At 43.0% G+C, this 12,198-nt stretch overlaps 1 long non-coding RNA gene across 1 annotated transcript; it reads left to right on the forward strand.

Annotated features, from left to right (window-relative positions):
• The first annotated feature begins 3,079 nt into the window (after nt 1-3,079).
• On the forward strand, nt 3,080-9,084 carry LOC134172199 (uncharacterized). The gene is made up of 3 exons (XR_009967868.1): nt 3,080-3,191; nt 7,682-7,873; nt 8,655-9,084. It is a non-coding gene; the product is annotated as an uncharacterized LOC134172199 (long non-coding RNA).
• Nucleotides 9,085-12,198: the final 3,114 nt, after the last annotated feature.

The following is a 12,198-nucleotide window of genomic DNA, read 5'->3' on the forward strand; positions in this document are numbered from 1 at the left end:
TTTCTTCTCTGTGTTAACAGCAACAAACAACAATAATCAGTTCAATGTGTAATAGTGCCTTTCACATCAGACAATCTCCCAAAGCGCTGCACAAGGGCACATGAGAAAAGGCTGCGCAGAATTTAAAGGTAATCACTAAATGGCAAAAATTGTAGTGTGCCTGGAACAAACGCTGCAAAATTACACGTGGTTCAACAATATTTGAGCAGTTTCAAAGCTTTGTTTTCTTGCAGAAAAAAGAGTGACAATAAAAAGGCTTCATTGAAGGTGCAGCACCAAGCTCCTTGCTGACCCAGTGATACCAGACCAGAGCTTCAGTAGCTACAAGCCAGAGTTATCTCCAGCATGGCTAAAATTCTTTTGGTCCCAAGACCTCATGTAGAAATCCTAATTCCTACTACTACACATGGAGAACAGACACGGCTCTGATTTTACCCGTGCCCACAAGAGCAAGCAGCTGGATGTGAAGTGCAGTAAATCATACAAATAAAAGGGCATTAGAATGGTGAATCCTCTCTGCCACCATCCAAGAGCAGCAGGATTGTGCAAGTTAAAAGAAAAAGGACATGGGCTGCTCAAAGAAGGAAGAACCACCGGGCCTGGGGTTTGGCTGGTGTGACTTAAGCCACCAAATGCATCAGAGAGAACCAACTAGTGCATACGTCCACAGATGCTGCCTGTATCTGCATACACACTCACTGAATTAGTCTGCACAAGTTATTTCACTCTTTAAATGTCTATTTTCTTAACATCCCTCCCATACAGAGGATGGCAAGCCTTTGTTCCACTGTCCTCAGAGAGATGCACAACTTCCACTAAGTAATAGGACTTTGCATTACCCACTTCAGGAGAGAATTGGGTCTGATACACGTGACCTATGAGAAATAACCAATTATCTCTTTAGACCTAAACAAGTGGCAAGTTTTAAATCCCCATGAAACCAGGATTCAAACCATGCATGTTCTAAGCTTTGCTTTCCCTTCCCAACCCTTTGTCCCCCCAACACCTCTCTTGGCTTTGCCGGGCAATGCTTCTTTCTCTTGCACTCCTGGCCCCAAATCATCAGGCACAGCCACTTGGAACACCTGTATCAGCAGAAGTGGTGGATTTAAACACCATGTGCCCAGTATCTCAGTGCATGAGAGAGGCAGAGGCACTGGGTGATACGTGGGTAAACAGTTATCTATCTATCTATCTATCTATCTATCTATCTATCTATCTATCTATCTATCTATCTATCTATCTATCATCTTCTCTTATGTATTCAATGGCATCTCACCCCATCACATGGCTCATTGTGGGAATTTCCTAAATAAAGAGTTCCCTTAAAAATGATTAAAAAGGAAAAGCAGTTGTGGTATGCAGTTCCTTCCCTCCTATTTCTAACAAGGAAGCCTTTCTTCCACCTTCTAACCATATAGCAGTATAATCATTATAAATTGCCTGTGATAAAAGCACATGGCAGACCCTAAGTGATGTGTATCTTTGTGCCAGTCACTGGAAAGCCAAGGTATCTAATGACTCAGGATGGCCACCAGGAGTGAAAGAGGTATGGAAAAGGAGCTAGTGGGCTTCCAGGCGGATTTGCCTCTGCTAATTATTTCTGCCTAAGGCCACAGCATGCCTGGGAAATACTGAGAGCCACCTCCGTTGTAGCTTTAACATGGCCCATCAAGAGCAACCAGCCCTCAGTGAGCAGAAGGGATACCAGCCAGGCTCAAGCTGTTGGCCCCGGGGAGTGATTTCTCGTTGGACTTCCTTTGTTTACCAATATAGATAGATCCCTTATAACAGCTTCTGAACTGGGAAGCTTTAAAAACCACCAGCAAGTGACTAACCTGGCTTAGACAAGCAGGTCACTGTGTCCCAAATAATCCCATCCCTGTCCACTTCGTGAAAAGCATGGAAAAATTCTGAAAAACAGAAAGAAGAAAAGGAGTAGTAAGAGACAGAGAGGCTGAGGGAAAAGGTAAAAAGGGAGATCTAGAAGTGGGACAGAGCAACGCTGTTCTTAGGTCATTGTGTTCCTCAACTGATGAGCATTGGACTCCTGGGCTGAGACCTGAGCTGTCCCAGCTGAGGCTACCAAGCAATTACTGGCTCCTAACTACACCTGTGGTCACCCTGCTGAGAGCTGTAGCTCTATTTAAAGCAGCCCCACAAAGAGCAAGTCTTCTTGTGCTATTCACCTCAGTTTGGTTTGAATGCATCCCTGGTTTGTATCCTGTGTGCTTGGCTGATGGGCTGCTTTCTGCTTAACCTTGTATCACTGGTGTGTGTACCTTGCACTAAGTTTTGATATTAACTATGTGACTGGTTTGTTGCATCTTAGACTTTTATCCCAAATAAGCAGTTTTTGTCTATGAAATCTTTAGGAAATTTCTGTTGTTGACTTCTATGAACTTTTGTAGAACTAAGCTGCTGGGTACATAGAGAAAGAATTGCTTATATTATGAGGCTCCCTTTGGTCCTCGTTTGGAGAATCAGATGGACTCTCTTATCTGAGCAGAGGTCCTGAGCAAGCAATGCCTTTCTGGAAACCAAGTATAAAGGAAAAAGATGGTACTTCATGCCATAGATCCTAATGAAACATAGGTGTATAAGCTTGTGCATTTAAGTTTTACTGCTCCTCTTAAAGCTTACTAGCTGTGATGGTCACTGTGCCTGTGTAGAGTGAATGGAACAAGTTGTATGTGAGTTAAGCTTGACTGCTAAGAAAGCGACTAATTGTGTGATGTGAAGGAGGAGGGGAGTGATACAAGTGAGCAAAGAGCTAGAAGTTTGGGGAAGGGAGAGCCTTTGACACAGAGAGACCAACAGAGCTTTGCTTACTTATCCTATCAAAATGAGCATGAAAAAGGGAAATTATACTCTTTATAAGCATGTAGGAAAAAGAGCCTTGAGGGAGTAAGGCTGCAAGGTTGATACTATGTATAGTTAGTTAGATATTGCCTAATCTCTAGCATCTGAGTAGCCTTGAAATCAGAGTAAATGTGTCTACCTGGTCCTAAAAGGGAGCTTGATAAGTGTGTGAGACGATGCATGGGGCTTAACAGCATGTCCTCAATGTTCTGCTGGCTCACAGAGCTACTCCCTGAGCAGCAAAAGATCATGCCAGAGGTGTACAAAGAGCTTTGGTGCATGAGAAGGAGTTTTCCTCCTGTCCTGACTTCACAACCTGGATTGTAAAGGTAAACTGAGACTCAGAGATATAAAAGCTACAATTTAGATCTCTGAAGAAATGTGTACTGATTTTCACAAGGCTTAAGTAAAGTAGCACATCTGAGGACCTCTTACCATTTAAAAATGAGTCTTTATGACTGACTTCCAGGTAGGACTCCTGCCAACTTTCCTTTTGTGCAGGGAGACAGTAAATAACCAGTTACTGCTGGGCACTGACAAAACCCAAACAATACATTGCTTTATAATAGCTACTGTGTATGAAATCATTATGTTAACTTACAAAATCAATGTCTATATATTGTTATGCTATTTGTTAAGCTGTGGAGTGCATAAACAGTCGTTTCACAAGCCTGAATGCCAGCTGCATTCTTTTTTCTTCAAATGCAAGATCCATCTCTTTAATCCCACAATTCATAAACTTCATTACACTGAAGACATTGACTTTTCCATCAGGCATAAGCAAGTGAATCACTCATCCCTTATGCAGCTGTGCTCTCTCACATCAGCTTCTCTCACCTTAGAAAAGTGTACTTGGTTGTATCTTATAGCTGAGAGCACAAAGCCAGGTTGCTTCAATGTAGGGTTGAACATTGACCTTTTCTGCAATGCAAAGCAGGTGCAAGGAGGCTGTGCTACTCCATACCTACTCAGAAAATGCAAAATAGGCAGATGATGCCTGTAGCAGAAAGCAACATAGGAGCGCAGTGGTGTGGTGGATTTGTGATGGAATGATGGCCAAACATGAGACCTTGGGGATTGTGGAGTAAGCAGGACCTGCAGCTTCAATGCACTGGTTCCAGCACAGCAGTGGGAGATGGCTTATGGAAGAGAGCTGCATAGCATTATTAGCCCAGGCAAGATATTTCTTCTTGCTGAAGAAGACACTCCAAATATGAAATCAAAGGATGCAGACTTAAAAACATCCTTTTCTCAGACACCACCTATTTTGGAAGAAGTTCTTCCTTTAATCCTGGTTTGCATTACCAAATACGAGCTATTACCTTGGTTGTCTTTTCATAGAATCATAGAACAGTTAGGGTTGGAAAGGACCTTCAGATCATCTAGTTCCAATCCCCCCTGCCATGGGCAGGGACACCTCACACTAAACCATGCCACCCAAGGCTCTGTCCAACCTGGCCTTGAACACTGCCAGGGATGCACCATTCACAACTTCCCTGGGCAACCCATTCCAGTGCCTCACCACCCTCACAGTAAAGAATTTCCTCCTTATAGCCAATCTAAACTTCCCCTGTTTAAGTTTTAACCCATTACCCCTTGTCCTATCAATACAGTCCCTAAGGAAGAGTCCCTCTCCAGCATCCCTATAGCCACCCTTCAGATACTGGAAGGCTGCTATGAGGTCTCCATGCAGCCTCCTCTTCTCCAGGCTGAACAGCCCCAACTTTCCCAGCCTATTTTCATACAGGAGGTGCTCCAGTCCCCTGACCATCAGTCCCTGATCATTTTCTTTGCAAAGGTTAAAATACTGGGCTTTGCAACTTCCAGGACGTTTTCTCTTCCTTGATGTGGCAGAGTAAGCAATGTGCTAATGCATGAGTTATTTGAAGTGAAGTTCTGCCCTTGCATTCCTCAAAGACATGCAGTGGCTACACAACATACCCTGTTATAGCCATGCCTGACAACAAAATGACAAAGAGTGAGCACGAGAGTGATGGTACAAAAAAAAAGTCAGGTTCTGTCTGAACCATATGTCTTCTGGGGGAAAAGCTCCCTTTTGGTGCAAGACATTTTGAAGTTTGAAGAAGTCTTTCAGTTTCAGTATCTTCATTTGTATTGGGAGGCTCTGAACTCCAGATGTTGCTACAGGATCCCTTTGCCCAAGTAGGAGCTGCTCCACCTAGTAAATCCTTTCTTCTAAAAACAGCTGTTTTGCAATCTACAGATTACATGGCATTTCCTGCCAAAAATACAGACTTTAAGCCAGGTTTCAAAAGCCAGTCCTCTGCAAGTACTCTCCTTATCTGTTTTCAGTGCCTATTTTATCTTTTCTTCATGGTGAGTTTTCACCTGAATGCTTGCTTTTTTTTCTTAACCTCATAAAAGGCAGTTTGAGTAAATGGTCCTGTTTCATCCATTGCTATCGTACCCATCAGGGGGATCAATAAATGAAGCAAATCCTTCTAGAAATAAGGAGGCCATGGAAAAAAAATGTCGGTGAGTTTTGTAGTATCATTCACTCAGATAATGGCAGTCTGCAGTAATGCAGGCAAGAACAACAGTATCAACTTGTATTCCATTATGAACCAAGGTGTTAGCTTTGTTGTACGGTCTTGTTTTCATTTTTTTTTATGACTTCCTGGTGGCTTTTAGTACTTTACATCTTCATTAGGGATTTTAAAAGCAAAGATCTTTGCTTACATTTAAAATACTTTCTCAGGGCTGTGATGAAGCACAGTCAGTTGCTAATGGATTTCTGAATGCCTTTTTCATTATAATATTTTTATAAGACCCCTCTCTTCCTCTGTTATTACATTTGCTTTTGTAAAATGGTTGAGACTGCTCATCATGTACTTTAGGTCCTTTAAATATTGTTCCTGTTTACATTACGGGAGACGGTGTTTATATAAGAATAAAGCCATAATCCAGTTTGTATTTGGCAGCTGACTGCATTCATGTAGCACCTACATTTATTCCCAAGATGGGTAATAGGCCATCCTCCTTCAGTGTGCGTCAGTCCTGCAGTTAACTTTGAACTATATACAGGTAATACTGGCTGAAGCATTAGTCAATGCAGTCTTTTTATTTGTAAGTGTCCAGGAATTCTATAATGCCATAAAGGTAAACTTGGGTGCATAAGGTAAGTGGTGTTATTTAGGGGAGTTGAAGTATCGACAGCTTGACCATCTCTAATATGACTAGTCTGACTATGAGTAAAGGGAGAATGAAGTGCTGCAGTGTTCATGCCCATGTAGAAACATGCTAAGAGGTGGCTCCTGTTTGGAGAGCTGCTAAGAAGCAGTTGTCTTAGTTAAAGCAGTTCTGGGTTGCTCCCTGTCCCTGCTGGTCTAGAAGCCGTGGTACAGGAATTGCCCTTTATTTAATGGATCAGGCCATTGGCCTGACTCCAGTTCAGCAACTCTACCAGCTCAAAAGTCTTTCTGCTTTGATACAGCCATGCAGCTCATGGGATGGATCCTGAGAGCCCAAAGCTCCCTGATCTGTGCAATGGACAGGAGGTGGGAGCAACTCCATTACCACTGCTGGCGACTTGCCAAAAAGACATTTGACAACTTATTGGTGGCTCTTCCAATGTATCCACTACCTCTCTCTTCACTTGAAAATACAGTGTTAGATTCTCTCCTGATCTATATCAAAACAAAGTGGGGAAAGCAGTTCTAGTGTCATGGTTTAAAACCAGTCAGGCAGCTCGTTCACTCACTCCCCCCCCTTCTTGCCCTCCCCCTACTCCTGGAGGGATGGAGAGGAGAATCGAAAAGAATGCAACTCCCACGGGTTGAGATAAGAACAGTTTAGTAACTACGGTATAACACAAATCATTGCTGCTACCATCAATAATGATAAGGGAAATAACAAGGGAAGAGAATACAACACTTCACCACCCACCGACCGATAACTTGCCCCCCCCAGCCCGTCCAAGCACCGACTGATACCTACCCTACCCTGCAGTCCTAGCCCCTCTGGGTAACTCTCTGTTACATCCCGGGCATGACGTGCTGTGGTATGGAATACCTCTTTGGCTAGATTGGGTCAGGTGTCCTGTCTCTGCTTCCTCCTGGCCTCCCCTCCTCCCTGGCAGAGCATGAGAGTCACAAAGTCCTTGGTCAGAGTAAACATTACTTAGCAACAACTAAAATCATCGGTGCTATCAGCTCTATTCCCAGGCTGAAAGTCAAAACACAGCGCTGCACCAGCTACTAAGAGGGAGAAAAAATTGACTGCTACTGCTGAACCCAGAACATCTAGCTACAATGCTAATATTGCAACAGCAGGGTCTCTGTCACCATTCTCTATTGCAGTCATCATTCTTGATGTAATTTCAGGGAAGGCAGAGCTGACTTTGTTCCCCGGATATAGTTTCTCAAGGTTTGTGTCACTAGTGATGCGCTCGTACCTTAAGTAAGAGCAATTTAAAATGAATGTGGTTCCTGTATGCTCAAAATACCAAGCAACCCTATGAAGAATGACTGTTGCAGATATTGGTAATGTTAAGATACAGACTTACTACAGAGCTTTTGCAGTATGTTTTTACTAGTGTGCTTCAGTTATTCCTGCCCTAGTATGTCAACAAGCTGACTTAGTGTCTCAAGATTTGCTCCAGTGGGTAGAAGTCAAGGAAAGAAAAGCAATTCTTGAGCTTGAGGAGCATTGTGTTCTGCCTTAATGCATCTTGTAACTGATCTGGTGGAAATGTTTCAGACCTATTAATCCTGAAAATCTTCTTTCGGTTCATCTGTATGATTTGTGCTTATAGCTCTCTCCTGGAGCAATGATAATGCCTTATAGAATTTCTCCACAGTTAAAAGCAGATGCTACGCTTATGAGGGTGATGAGTCCCACATGTTTAATGTGCCAATGCAAGGACAAAAGGCCCAGAGCTGTGAACCCAAGTGCTGCTGATATAGAAAAGGAGATGGAAAAACAGCAACAGAGGCTGAGAAGGGACCTGGAAAATACCTGATCAGTGCAATGTTTTCAGTCTGCTGAGCAGGTGGGAGAAATGAAGAGGGCAGAAAGGCAGGGGGAGACAAAGAACACATTAGGAGTCTGTTTTTTCCAAGGCTAAAGGTTGCCCACCTAGTTGAAATCTCATTCCTTCTGTGATCTGTTTGTTTGATATTCCCCCTTTCCTTGTTCATACATTTCTGCCCAACTTGTACTACTTGGCCATTTGTAGACACCTTGAATTTGATGTGGTCCCACTGAGGTAGCTGGTTTCATCCTACACATCAGAGAATCAGAAAGTGCTGGGTATTTCCTCTTGTATTCTTGATGGGAGGATGAACTTCTGATAGTTGGTTCTTAACCAACCAAATTCAAGACTAATACACATTTCAAAAGCATTACTGAGATACAAACTGTCCAGACACAAAGACAGAGCATTAGAAGCAGCAGAGCTGGGAATTTATAATTACTGAAAGTGAACTTAGTAGCTCTGGGTATGTAGAAATGTGCTCTGGTGAGACAGCATGAGAGAGGCGATTGAAATTCAAACTGTTCATCGTTAGGTTGCCAGCTCAGACTGGGTCAAATTTATTTGCTCATATATATAGCTTCTAGAAAGAGACAGAAAGATATTAGCATCTGTCAGCACTGGTAAATTGTATAAACGAGTTGTGGGTGGAACAATTTATAGTGTTTTTTGACTACAGTCCTTTGTTCTTCAGCAGAAAGGATAAGAACGGAGACTAAATCACCATCGGTGCATGCCAAGGTTTTTATCAGACCCGGATGGGCTTGAGGCTCATTACTAACTCTAATGCTTATGCCAGAGCCAGAACTAGAGGAGATCTCATGGACCTGTGATGCCACATCTCTCCAGACAGGCAGCGATTCTCACCTCTGCAAGCTGCCTGCATTTCCAGACTCTTTCTGCCAATGGATTTGGTTGGAGGATCTGCCCTTACTTTCGTAAAATATAGATGGTTCCTTTTAAAAGTCGATTGTTATTTATGACAGGGTAGAACAGGCCGTTCAGCTGAGCTAGGCAAGCTGGACCATGTCCCATGCGATACACAATTGCCTGTGTTTTTTACTAACCACACCAGAATGCTGCCTTTACCAGTTTAATAAGCACATGCTAGTTAAACAGATGTAATTCTCGAGGCACTGTAGGAAGTAAAAATGTAAGAGTGGTTTCTGCCAAGCATTTGTTCCAAAGAAATCTGCTGTTCAATAAAGACTGCCTGTTCTTTGCCCTTCCGCTGCCTCCAGAGCGGCTCAGATCCTCAGAGTGTGTATGGGTTTGGTGGAGGGGAGAGTGGTTTCTTCAAAAGCTGATGTGGCCATTTCATTCAATGTGGGGACCCAGAGCCAGGGTGGAAGTGCTGGTGTGACATTTCTGCTACAAAGCCACGCTATACTGATGTCAACAGCTAGTCTGTAAATGTCTTGGAGCTGGTGGTATTGCACAAACCACAGGGATAACTCTCCTGCATCACATGAGCAGTGCCATCAGCAAGGGCAACCTGTTTTCAGTGACAGCAGAGAACCAAGTGGCTCTGTATCTTCCCCTCTCAGAATGGGATGGAGCTGCTCAGACTTGTAGCTCTAATCCTGTCCTGAGACAGGAATGCATGTTACAGCAGCCTGGGCTAATAGCAGGGATAAATGCCCCCTTTGCAGCCTTCCCTTTTCCCTTCCTTCCTCCCACACCTGCTGCTGTAAATTCCTGCTCCAGTGAAGAACTGTCAAGATTAGAGCCTTTGTTTAAAGCACTCACACTCAAATCTTTTCTTTGCAAAGTTCAGTGCCTAACCTGCCATACTCTAAAGGGTCGTTATTTTGTGTTTGTCTTATAATACCACCTAGAGGCCTTAGCTGACTTTGGGCTGGTAAACACTCAGTTTTCCCTGAAAATCACAGTCTTTAAGGCTTTTCTTTAACTGGTTGCTCCAGAAATGAAAGCCCCAGGAAGATGAGTCACAGTGGAGTTGTGGTGTTCTCTTCTTGGCAGACATCAGAGCAGTTTCTACTAGTAGTATTGGGTGGTGCAAACTTCTTGGAACAGGGATTGCTTTTTCTGCAGTGGTAACTTTGCAAATGTTCTGGTCCAGATGTGAGTTACTGCAAAAATAAGAGGGAATGTGGCTGTTGCATCACTCTGGCTACCCATCCTCTATGGTTCAGAGTCAAACGCTTTGGGAAGGCAACCTACCTGAGTATTAAGTTTGAAGGTATCTCATGTAAGTCCTTATAATGTCATAGACATGACACTAGGTCTGCTTTACAGTTAGTCTGAAGCCTGTTGTACTAGGTACTGAATTTTGATCCGGATGCATTTGCACATAGATCAGGCTGTGTCTTTGTAGAGAGTATCCAAAAATTAGTCAATGAAAGTATTTTTTTAAGGATTGTTCTATGGCCCTCTAATTGAGGACAGCCTTCTTTAAGGACATGATCACAAGCACTACACACCAACCAAACCTTCAGTGCCTGTACCCTCTGGTGTTGGATATGAGACCATCCAGTGGGTGGTTTAAAGTCTTTCTTGTCAGTTTTCAGCAGCACTTAGCATCAGCACAGCCTGTTTGTGTCAACACCTTGGGATTCAGGCCTTAAATGAAAACAACCAGGGAAAGGAACATTGTCACTTTAGTTTCTTTATTTGAAGTGTAACATATTTAAGATCAAAGCTAACCTATTCTGTCTGAACTCCTCAGCAGGATTTCAGCTCAGGAATGCAAAAGCAGGATTATTATTCTATTGTTTGAAGTACCTCAGCTGGATTTCTGCGCATCTTCAAGTGGTTTATACTGCAGAAGAGTCATCTCCTGCTCTGGCACCTTTCCTCTAGTGTTTTGTTGAGTGCTGCTGTACGCAGCCTGCGATGATTTAGTTTAATACTTGGCCCTTTGTCTACAAAGGCAAAGGAGGGGTGGTAAAGACATCCTCAGGGAGCCACAGGGTGAGCAGTGCAGTTGGCAGCACAGCCATCAGGCATCCTGGTGGGCTGTGTGACTCCAAATGCCCAATGACAAGCACAGGGATGTTGGTTGAATGTCTGATCCCCAGAGTTGTGCTCACCTGCTCTTGCCAGAGCTGGAATATGGGCTCGGAAATACTGCTTGTGTCACACTTTGCATATGCATTTTTTCTAAGTGTTTTCATCTTATCAGGAGATGCTTGGTACAGCCAATGCAAATTACGTACATATCCTCCTCCAGGAACAGAAGGAGAAGACAATAGAATAAGGGACTGGGTGTTTGCTTTGTCTTCTAGCTCAAAGTGTAAGTGGCTACCATAGCAATGTGAAGCAGATTTTAACATTTCTTGTTGTTTAGCAGATAATCAGCAATGGCAAATGTTGCTGTTTCACATTCAAGGCAGTGTGGGGAGCTGATGAAAGTAGGAGATGGAGACACCTTAGATAACGGCAGCAGAAAGCTCTGTTGTGAACATTGAGCTGGATGCTCCAAGTCACTTGAGCCTTACTTGGGTTCCAGCTTTTCAGTCCCTGCAGAGCAGGGACGTGACTCTCAGGCCAGAGCTGCAAGTCTGAATGGGAGCGTGAACTCAAAACTATCCATCACAAATCAGATCACAAACACCTGATTCGGATTTTCTCAGCTGAATGCATTTGGTGGGGAATAACACAAGATGGCTGTGCTGAAGGCTGCAATGTTATTCGGATGAGCAGCTTGCAGAATTTCTCTGCTCCTTTCTACCTTTTATACTTGGGAATAGTGTTCTCAGTGAACCTTTTGGTTTATTAATGCTCATCATTATCTAAATTGCTTTTTGGCTTTCAGTTATCACTGCCTCTTCTTGTAGGCGGTGTTCATAGGAACTTCTTCCAAGGAGAGAAAAATGATGAGTAACCCCTTGTTTGCCTTTCCATCTCCTCTTGATTTTAATAAGACATGAAAGGCAAAAATCTGAGACATCTGTTGTTTCTTTCAGCCATTTCCACAGAGACATTAGATAGCATTTCAAGCACTCGACTGACAAAACAACTCACCTTGTGAGAACACTCTGATTTATTAAATTGTTGCCCTGCATTGGTTTTGTACAATGTAGGAAATAACTGTTTTCTCTCAGACTTCCTACCTTTTTTGCATGACAGCAGTATTTTCACATAGTTTTAGGTGGTTTATTATATAAAAGTAATGATATGCTTGATATCTGAAATGTGGAGGAAGCTAGTTAAGATGCAATTAAGCCACAAAGTATAATCTTCTGATCAGACCCAGAGATGTGGTTAATGCACGATGTGCCATCTATTTTAACTAACAAGCATTAATGTAGAATCAGTATACAAATAAAAAGCACTGTCAGAGTGAGACTATGATACATACTACTTCTGGTGATGGAAAT

This window comes from Pezoporus occidentalis, unplaced genomic scaffold (genome assembly GCF_034315485.1).
Source record: "Pezoporus occidentalis ecotype Australia unplaced genomic scaffold, CSIRO_AGI_Poc_V1 ctg45, whole genome shotgun sequence".
Classification (NCBI taxonomy): Eukaryota; Metazoa; Chordata; class Aves; order Psittaciformes; family Psittacidae; genus Pezoporus; species Pezoporus occidentalis.